The 10,283-nt window shown below is 49.1% G+C and overlaps 1 non-coding gene across 1 annotated transcript; it reads right to left on the bottom strand.

Annotated features, from left to right (window-relative positions):
• Window positions 1–2,285: 2,285 nt before the first annotated feature.
• Trnal-cag (transfer RNA leucine (anticodon CAG)) lies at window positions 2,286–2,369 on the bottom strand. Its single transcript has one exon. It is a non-coding gene; the product is annotated as a tRNA-Leu (tRNA).
• Between the last annotated feature and the right edge of the window lie 7,914 nt (window positions 2,370–10,283).

Consider the following 10,283-nt stretch of genomic DNA (forward strand, 5'->3'; position numbering starts at 1 on the left):
TCCGGCAGAGATGTCTGGCTGGCGTGTAACATCTGACGTAGTCACCGTTGTCGTAATCACTGGCTGGAAGGTGGGTCAGGCACCTCCATGGGGCACTGCCTGATGGGAGGACCACCATCTCGAACTGCTCCTTCGTCGATATCATCAGCCCAAGAGACTGGAACAGACGGTGAGCGACTGTCACACTCCTCGAGGGCGAGTTGTAGCGACGCTGCTGTAGTGGGGTCCAGGGAGGCACCCTCCTTGGAATCCGTCATATTCGTGTGAGATCGTTCTTCAGATGGGACATCAGGAGCAGCCTCTCCTGTCGTCAGAACGCTCGAAGGGAGATCACTGTCGTGTATCAGCTCCACTGCCTGTGATGCCACATGAAGAAGTGTGTCGTCAGATGGCGTTTGACTCCTCTTCTTCCGTTTTCTGGGCGACCGTTGCTTTCGGAGGTGCTGTTCTGAATCAGAATGTGGATGTTCGATGTCCGAGGTCGCGCCAGTCTGAAGAAAGGCAGAGGTAGGCACCGCATTCGCGTCGATGTCCATCGAGCTCTGGAGAGTTGGTGGTGTCGTAGCCGTCAGAGGAGATGGTGCCGGTGAGGCCATGGCAGCACCGTCATTTCCAGTGGGGAGTGCCGGGTGGAGAAGAGGTGCTTCCTGAAGTGACGCATCGGGGCTGAGTACGGCTGTGGCGTAGCTATCTGGTAAAGAAGCGGCCGTCACTTTGGGAGCTGAGTCACTGGTCGGGACCTGGAGCAAACGTCGGCGGAGACATTCTGACCGAACATGGCCCTCCTGTCCGCAACCGGCACACGTCCGCGGCTGGCCATCATACATAACGATGGCTCGCACGCCACCTATCAGCAGATAGGATGGTACATGTTTGGAGAGTTCGATTTTGATTTGGCGGACACCATTCAACACGTTGTATGTCGTGAATGTCTGCCATTTCTCCGCGATGTGCCCCACAACATTGCCATAGGGTCGGAAAGCTTCGACGACCACATCTTGCGGCACTTCGAAAGGGAGCTCAAAAACCCGGATTGTTCGAAGTCCGAAACCAGCGTGATCGACCGTCACCTCTCCAATATGCCCGTCAGAATGTTTGAACTTGAGTCCGCGTGCGTGTTGTCGAACTACGTTAGCACACGCTTCCTCCGTCGTCATCTTAATGTAGACGATGCTGCTAGTGATAGAGAAATGAAAACCTATCACTTCCTGTGGGTCCAGACGTAGCTCTTCGCGAATGAATTGCTCAATTTCAAAAGCGCGTGGTCTAGCATGTTCGGCTTGGAATGTTACTTTAACTGTCGCTCGGCGGTAACAGTGCGCCATGAGGTGCAATAGAAATGGACGCTACACAACACGAAATACCGCGACGCGGAAGTAAACAAACTACGGTGCGCTGTCCGGCGCGCGGAGCCGGTCCGCACGCGACCACGGCCGAAAGCCGACTTTATTTATACAGTTGCTGACAGGACCGCGAAATGTTGAAGATAATCAGTGTTCACTAGACCTTTTTCTTTTGAATAATACTTTCCCTCCACTGAATACTTACCATTTCTCCTGGGACAGCCGGCCGGTGTGGCCGTGCGGTCCTAGGCGCTTCAGTCTGGAACCGCGAGACTGCTACTGTCGCAGGTTCGAATCCTCCCTCGGGCATGGATGTGTGTGATGTCCTTAGGTTAGTTAGGTTTAAGTAGTTCTAAGTTCTAGGAGACTGATGACCACAGATGTTAAGTCCCATGGTGCTCAGAACCCTTTGAACAATTTTTTTCTCCTAGGACACCTTGTATAAAATTTCTTAACAGTTTCTTCCCTGTGACTTTTTTGTCAGATGACTCATTCGAGGGTAAATACATACTGAAAAACCATGTCGTTTGTCTGTGACAGCAAATTCAAACGTATTGTATATTCCCATTTGTTTATGACGTATTAAAAAGGTTGCGTTCAGTCACTTTGCACTTGGTGAATATCTCCTGGTAATGAACAGGAAAGTTCTTCAGCTTGCACTCCCATAACTGTCTAAGAGAAGAGACTTATTACAACTGAAGGAGGTAAAAGTTTAACGGCGAATCGACAATAAGAATGAAACTCTTGTTCGATTCGATAAATAAGGGGAAAGGCATCAGCCAAGACCTGATTATACCATCTATCGTGGTCAACATTCACCTGAAACGAGCTAGGAAAATCACAGAAAATCATATCTCCCTGTTCCCATACATTGTGTGATATGAAGCGTTTGAGAATGGGCCCAACAGTGATTATCGATCGATACATGAAACAAAAATATATTGTCAGAAGTGGGATTCGAACCCACGCCCACAGAAGTGGACTGCGACCTGAACGCAGCGCCTTAGACCGCTCGGCCATCCTGACATGACAGCGCGCTTTCTCCTGCTGCATTGAGAGCCCTGCGACTTCAGTTTCCTCAGCACTTTCTCCCTTGTGGGGGGCATGTCGGTATCACAGGCGGCCGCAGGGTGGGGCAACGGAGTCGGGTGGGGGTCAGGCAAGAGGCAGGGCCGCTGAGGGCAGAGACAGGGCTCGCGGAAAGATCTGTGTTTGGCCCCTTCTGCTAAAAAATAGCACCAGACTTTGCTGCTATTTTAAAAGAAAGGTCTGACATGATTTAAACATACTGCAAATTTAAAGATACTGGGACTACACAAAAACTACTCATTGGGATGAAATGTAGAAACGTATGGTTCTTATTAAACACAGCGTATCTTCATAAATAGCATCGCTCTGTGCTCGACAGTATACAGAACCAATACGTTCAAAAAAAAAAAAAAATCGGTTCTGCAGGGGTCATACACTCCTGGAAATTGAAATAAGAACACCGTGAATTCATTGTCCCAGGAAGGGGAAACTTTATTGACACATTCCTGGAGTCAGATACATCACATGATCACACTGACAGAACCACAGGCACATAGACACAGGCAACAGAGCATGCACAATGTCAGCACTAGTACAGTGTATATCCACCTTTCGCAGCAATGCAGGCTGCTATTCCCCCATGGAGACGATCGTAGAGATGCTGGATGTAGTCCTGTGGAACGGCTTGCCATGCCATTTCCACCTGGCGCCTCAGTTGGACCAGCGTTCGTGCTGGACGTGCAGACCGCGTGAGACGACGCTTCATCCAGTCCCAAACATGCTCAAAGGGGGACAGATCCGGAGATCTTGCTGGCCAGGGTAGTTGACTTACACCTTCTAGAGCATGTTGGGTGGCACGGGATACATGCGGACGAGCATTGTCCTGTTGGAACAACAAGTTCCCTTGCCGGTCTATGAATGGTAGAATGATGGGTTCGATGACGGTTTGGATGTACCGTGCACTATTCAGTGTCCCCTCGACGATCACCAGAGGTGTACGGCCAGTGTAGGAGATCGCTCCCCACACCATGATGCCGGGTGTTGGCCCTGTGTGCCTCGGTCGTATGCAGTCCTGATTGTGGCGCTCACCTGCACGGCGCCAAACACGCATACGACCATCATTGGCACCAGGGCAGAAGCGACTCTCATCGCTGAAGAGGACACGTCTCCATTCGTCCCTGCATTCACGCCTGTCGCGACACCACTGGAGGCGGGCTGCACGATGTTGGGGCGTGAGCGGAAAACGGCCTAACGGTGTGCGGGACCGTAGCCCAGCTTCATGGAGACGGTTGCGAATGGTCCTCGCCGATACCCCAGGAGCAACAGTGTCCCTAATTTGCTGGGAAGTGGCGGTGCGGTCCCCAACGGCACTGCGTAGGATCCTACGGTCTTGGCGTGCATCCGTGCGTCGCTGCGGTCCGGTCCCAGGTAGACGGGCACGTGCACATTCCGCCGACCACTGGTGACAACATCGATGTACTGTGGAGACCTCACGCCCCACGTGTTGAGCAATTCGGCGGTACGTCCACCCGGCCTCCCGCATGCCCACTATACGCCCTCGCTCTAAGTCCGTCAACTGCACATACGGTTCACGTCCACGCTGTCGCGGCATGCTACCAGTGTTAAAGACTGCGATGGAGCTCCGTATGCCACGGCAAACTGGCTGACACTGACGTCGGCGGTGCACAAATGCTGCGCAGCTAGCGCCATTCGACGGCCAACACCGCGGTTCCTGGTGTGTCCGCTGTGCCGTGCGTGTGATCATTGCTTGTACAGCCCTCTCGCAGTGTCCGGAGCAAGTATGGTGGGTCTGACACACCTATGTCAATGTGTTCTTTTTTCCATTTCCAGGAGTGTACATACAAGCGGCTATTGATTACAGAGACAGGAGGTCAACTGTTTTGCATAGCGCTCTGCCTAGCGACCATTTACATACTAATCCCAAGAATTGGCATACTGTAACTATCTTACAGTACAAGTCAGTATTTGAACATTACACACTTTCTCCAGCCCAAGCAAATTGAGGAAGTCCATTTGTTCTTCTGCTTTACGTGTGGTCTAGGGTAGACGGTACGCCATTCGTAAGAAAACCCCGAAAAACCACTATTCAAAGGTACGAAAAAGACCAGTTGTGGGGGTGGTCACTTCAGTAATTTCTATTCATGGCAGATCGTCGAAAATTTTAGCATATTTTCTTAAGATGATATTTTCTTGAAACTTCGCAGTTTTCTTGATATCTTTATCCGTTACCATAACCGCAATATTCGTAATATCCGGTCTGAGATTACAAGAAAAAATGAAAAGGAAACGACTTTGTGTTAACCTTATCTTATGCATACTTATTGTCTGTTCGCATGTGTCAAGCTACGTGTATCGAATTATGTAATTAAACTGTCAAAATTTTATTGGCCAATAGGATTCGCGGTATAAAAGCAACACATCCTGCTGTAGTGAGAAGAATCCGCTCCAACGAAAAACGCTCTTCTTTAATGTTGTCTACCCCAAATCTTGCATCAGTTCAGAGACACTCTCTTCCCTATTTAACGATAATACGAAGCGTGCTTGCCCTTCTTTGAACTTTCTCGGTGTACTCCGTCAACTCTACCTGCTAAGGATCCAACACCGTGCAGCAGTATTCTAAAAGAGGACGCACAAGCGTAGGCTCGTCAGTAGATCGGTTACATTTTGTTAAGTGTCCTGCCAATAAAACAAAGTCTTTGGTTCGTCTTCTCTACAACATTTTCTAAGTGTTCTTTCCAATTTATTAGTAATTGTAATTCCTAGGCATTTAGATGAATTTAAACATTGAGTCTGACTGTCTTATCGTGTACCCGAAGTTTAACGGATTCCTTTTAGCACTTAGCACTTATTTAGGGTCAATTCCCAATTTTCGCACCATACAGACATCTTTTCTAAATCTTTTGCAATTTATTTTCATATTATGACGACTTTACTAGTCGATAAACGACAACACCATTTGCAAACAACGTAAGACAGCTGCTCAGACTGTAGTAGGGAAAAGAAGGGAACCAGCGGAAAAATTCTCTTGCCAGAAAACAAAAGAAGCGAATATGATCCTCTTTAATACACTCTGACCGAAAAGTGGGAACCACCACCTCAATCGTCATTCCGCACCACTCACCAAAATTTCTGACGTGCACTCATTTTCACCCTTTTTTGCGCTGAAAGAGAGTAGCAACTCCAGACTGTGATGGCTTCTGTTACACAGCTTGAGGCTGCAGTCGATGGGCACCACTGTTGTGGGTCGGCCGTACGGATCCAACGGACATCTTTTTTTCTGCTTTTTTTACTTTTATTTCATTTTATTTTTATACAAACGTATAAAAGGAAGGCCGTTCCTCTTCGGCTACATAAACAGAATAATAGGAAGACGTCCCGTTATGATAAGGGATGCTCCAAATTATAGCCCGCTGCGAATTTTTCGATGACTGTCTTCTCGTTGCTGTGTTGTTTCCGCTGTTTGTTCAAATCTCATAAAAAAGGAACTGGGAAGAGGTGCTATGGTTATCATCTCATGTCATCGATAATCCAGCTGCGAGGCGGATTATGGAATGCGCTCCAAAGGAAATTAGAAAAATATTGCCTATATTTAGGGTTCTTGACGATCGCACAATGTCGTTCGTTGAGGTAATACCATTCGCCATTACCGAAGAGGTAGTGAACAGCGTGGCCGCTGATCCACGTCACAGAGTTCGTTTTTGCTCTTGGGAAATAAATCTTATCGGGGAAAAGAAGTGATCGGGTAGTTATCCTGTCAGGAGTCGTGCGTGTGAGAAAAGCCAATATCTGACGCACCAAATACCATACGTCCTTTGCCGACCCGCATTCGAAACGATGTTCATCTGTGTCAATCACTTGGCATGTGGCACACAAGGGGGAATCAGCGAGGTGGATTTGATGTAGGCGGGACTGGCACAACTGTTTCCCATTAACAGTTACGTACCATGCAGATTGCACGTCAGTATCAAGGGTGGTGGCATGCACTGCCTGCCACACAGCAAGCCACTTTGTATTGGGGTGTTTGCTTTCAATCACATTCGGCGTCATGTTCATTTGCATGGCAGCATATATCGCCCTCGTCATCATCAAGCGTGTGGGTAGTAGTGCAGTGCGGATGTAGTTTAATTCAAGGAAGAATTGGCTAATGTAGAAGAAAGGTGCTGGGATGTCCGACATCATCACAGGGGGTGCGAGTGAGATTGGTCGTAAGCCCTCCAGTAAGAGACTTGTGAGGCACGTCGGACTTCGTCGCCACAGTTGCAGGTGACAGCTGATGAACAGGGCCTTTGCTCTGTTCTGAACATGACAAAGGCCTAAACCCCCTCTGCTCCTCGGGAGGGTTAGGGACTCGTAACGAATCTTAAATAACATGCCCGTATTAACAAAGGATCCCAAAACCGCCAACATGCGGTGAACCAGGGTAGGTGGTATCCGTCACGTCTGAGTCCGCCGATCGTGCACCCCAGTTACTGCTCGCCCTGAGGTCGACCTTCACCGGCAGTCTAACGGGAGGTCGCCTCCGTGGCGTGGCAGGCGGCCAAGACTTACCAGGGGGCCGAAAGTGATGCCTCCGTCGTTAGTCTGACAAATAGGTTCCTGGTGCTGTATGTGGCTGACACTACGGTAGCGTTTTCGCTTCCCACGCCCGGGTTCCCGGGTTCGATTCCCGGCGGGGTCAGGGATTTTCTCTGCCTCGTGATGACTGGGTGTTGTGTGATGTCCTTAGGTTAGTTAGGTTTAAGTAGTTTTAAGTTCTAGGGGACTGATGACCATAGATGTTAAGTCCCATAGTGCTCAGAGCCTTTTTTTTTTTTTTTGTGGCTGACACTGTCCGACAGCCAGATACGACGTCGCCTCTCCTGTTTCAGAGGAAACCTCTCAGCCTACAAGATCCGAGCAGTCACAGAGCGTGGGATTACTGGTAGTGGCGAGCTCCAGTGTTGGGCGCGTTATGGGGTCCCTTAGTGACATGGTTCTCAACGAGGGGAACAAAGCCAATGTGCACTCATTCCAGACGTGGAACAGGTCATTCTGGATGCCATGAAGCGCACAGGGTGCAACCAACTGCAGGTGATGTCTCACTTCCGGTATCAATGGCTGTCGCTTTGGATCGGAAGAGATTCTCTCTGTTTTCGAGCGGGTATCAGAAGTGGTAAAGGCTGCCAAACTTGATTCTTCCGTTTGCAGTACAGTCGACAAGACCAATTGCGGAACTCTATTACAGAGCCGAGTGGAGGGTCTGAAGCAGAGGCTAAAGCGGTTCTGCGACAGAGTAGTTTGCAGATTCCTCTACTTGCGCCATAGGGTGGTTGGGTTTTGAGTTGCACTGCATAGGTCAGGAGTCCACTACACGCCGGAAGCGACTATACGGGTAGCAGTGCTGTGTGGCGTGAACTGGGCGGTTTTTTAGGTCAGAGAGTCTCGGGGAGCAGGTAGAACATAGGAAGAACGTAGCTCCAGTAACCATCGGTATAACAGTTGTAAATTGTCGTAGCTGTGTTGGGAAAGTACCATGAGCTCCAAGCGCTAATAGAAAGCACTGTTGCTCAAATCGTTATAAGCGTTGAAATCTGGCTAAAGCCAGATATAATTCAGCCGAAATTTCTCCGAAAGATCTAACGGTGTTCGGAAAGGAGAGGCTAAACATAGTCGGCAGTGGCGTATTTGTTGTTGTTAGGAGTAGTTTACCTTGTAGCTAAATTGAAGCAGATAGTCCCTGTGAGTTAGTATGGATAGAGCTCATTCTTGTCAATCGTAATGAAATAATAACTGGATCCTTTTACCGACCTCACAATTCATATGATGCAATTGCGGAAAGGTTCAGAGAAAATCTAATTTCAAACACGTACCAGACTAATACAATTATAGCTGGTGCTGACTTCAATTTACCCTCGATATGTTGACGAAAATACATGTTTAAATTCGGAAGTACGCATAAGTCATTGTTCGACATTGTGCTAAACACATTCTCTGAAAAATTATTATTTCGAGCAGTTAGTTCGTGAGCCCACTCGAATAATAAACGGTTGTGTAAACACACTTGACCTCTTAGCAACAAATAATCCTGAACTAATAAGGAGCATCAAAACGGATACAGGGGGTTGTTGCTAGATTGAATACTGTAACTTCCAAATCCTCCAAAAATAAACGAAAAATATGCCTATTCAAAAAAGCAGATAAAATTCACTTGACGCCTTCCTCAGAGACAATCTCCACTCCTTCCAAATTAATAATATAAATGTAGACTAGATGTGGCTTGAATTAAAAGAAGTAGGAACGGCAGCAATTGAGAGATTTATACCAGATTTTAAACATGGCTGAAACAGCAACTGTTGAAATTCTTCGTGGTAAATGACGCCTGTGGCACAATTGTTTTATTAATCTCCATTGCAAGATATAGTTTTAGGTATTTTACTTCTGATGAAGGTATATATACACTCCCGGAAATTGAAATAAGAACACCGTGAATTCATTGTCCCAGGAAGGGGAAACTTTACTGACACATTCCTGGAGTCAGATACATCACATGATCACACTGACAGAACCACAGGCACATAGACACAGGCAATAGAGCATGCACAATGTCGGCACTAGTACAGTGTATATCCACCTTTCGCAGCAATGCAGGCTGCTATTCTCCCATGGAGACGATCGTAGAGATGCTGGATGTAGTCCTGTGGAACGGCTTGCCATGCCATTTCCACCTGGCGCCTCAGTTGGACCAGCGTTCGTGCTGGACGTGCAGACCGCGTGAGACGACGCTTCATCCAGTCCCAAACATGCTCAATGGGGGACAGATCCGGAGATCTTGCTGGCCAGGGTAGTTGACTTACACCTTCTAGAGCACGTTGGGTGGCACGGGATACATGCGGACGTGTATTGTCCTGTTGGAACAGCAAGTTCCCTTGCCGGTCTAGGAATGGTAGAACGATGGGTTCGATGACGGTTTGGATGTACCGTGCACTATTCAGTGTCCCCTCGACGATCACCAGAGGTGTACGGCCAGTGTAGGAGATCGCTCCCCACACCATGATGCCGGGTGTTGGCCCTGTGTGCCTCGGTCGTATGCAGTCCTGATTGTGGCGCTCACCTGCACGGCGCCAAACACGCATACGACCATCGTTGGCACCAAGGCAGAAACGACTCTCATCGCTGAAGACGACACGTCTCCATTCGTCCCTCCATTCACGCCTGTCGCGACACCTCTGAAGGCGGGCTGCACGATGTTGAGGCGTGAGCGGAAGACGGTCTAACGGTGTGCGGGACCGTAGCCCAGCTTCATGGAGACGGTTGCGAATGGTCCTCGCCAATACCCCAGGAGCAACAGTGTCCCTAATTTGCTGGGAAGTGGCGGTGCGGTCCCCTACGTCACTGCGTAGGATCCTACGGTCTTGGCGTGCATCCGTGCGTCGCTAGGGTCCGGTCCCAGGTCGACGGGCACGTGCACCTTCCGCCGACCACTGGCGACAACATCGATGTACTGTGGAGACCTCACGCCCCACGTGTTGAGCAATTCGGCGGTACGTCCACCCGGCCTCCCGAATGCCCACTACACGCCCTCGCTCAAAGTCCGTCAACTGCACATATGGTTCACGTCCACGCTGTCGCGGCATGCTACCAGTGTTAAAGACTGCGATGGAGCTCCGTATGCCACGGCAAACTGGCTGACACTGACGGCGGCGATGCACAAATGCTGCGCAGCTAGCGCCATTCGACGGCCAACACCGCGGTTCCTGGTGTGTCCGCTGTGCCGTGCGTGTGATCATTGCTTGTACAGCCCTCTCGCAGTGTCCGGAGCAAGTATGGTGGGTCTGACACACCGGTGTCAATGTGTTCTTTTTTCCATTTCCATGAGTATATATATATAGGGTGAGTCTCCTAACGTTACCG

The sequence above is a fragment of the Schistocerca gregaria genome, chromosome 3 (assembly GCF_023897955.1).
Source record: "Schistocerca gregaria isolate iqSchGreg1 chromosome 3, iqSchGreg1.2, whole genome shotgun sequence".
Taxonomy (NCBI): Eukaryota; Metazoa; Arthropoda; class Insecta; order Orthoptera; family Acrididae; genus Schistocerca; species Schistocerca gregaria.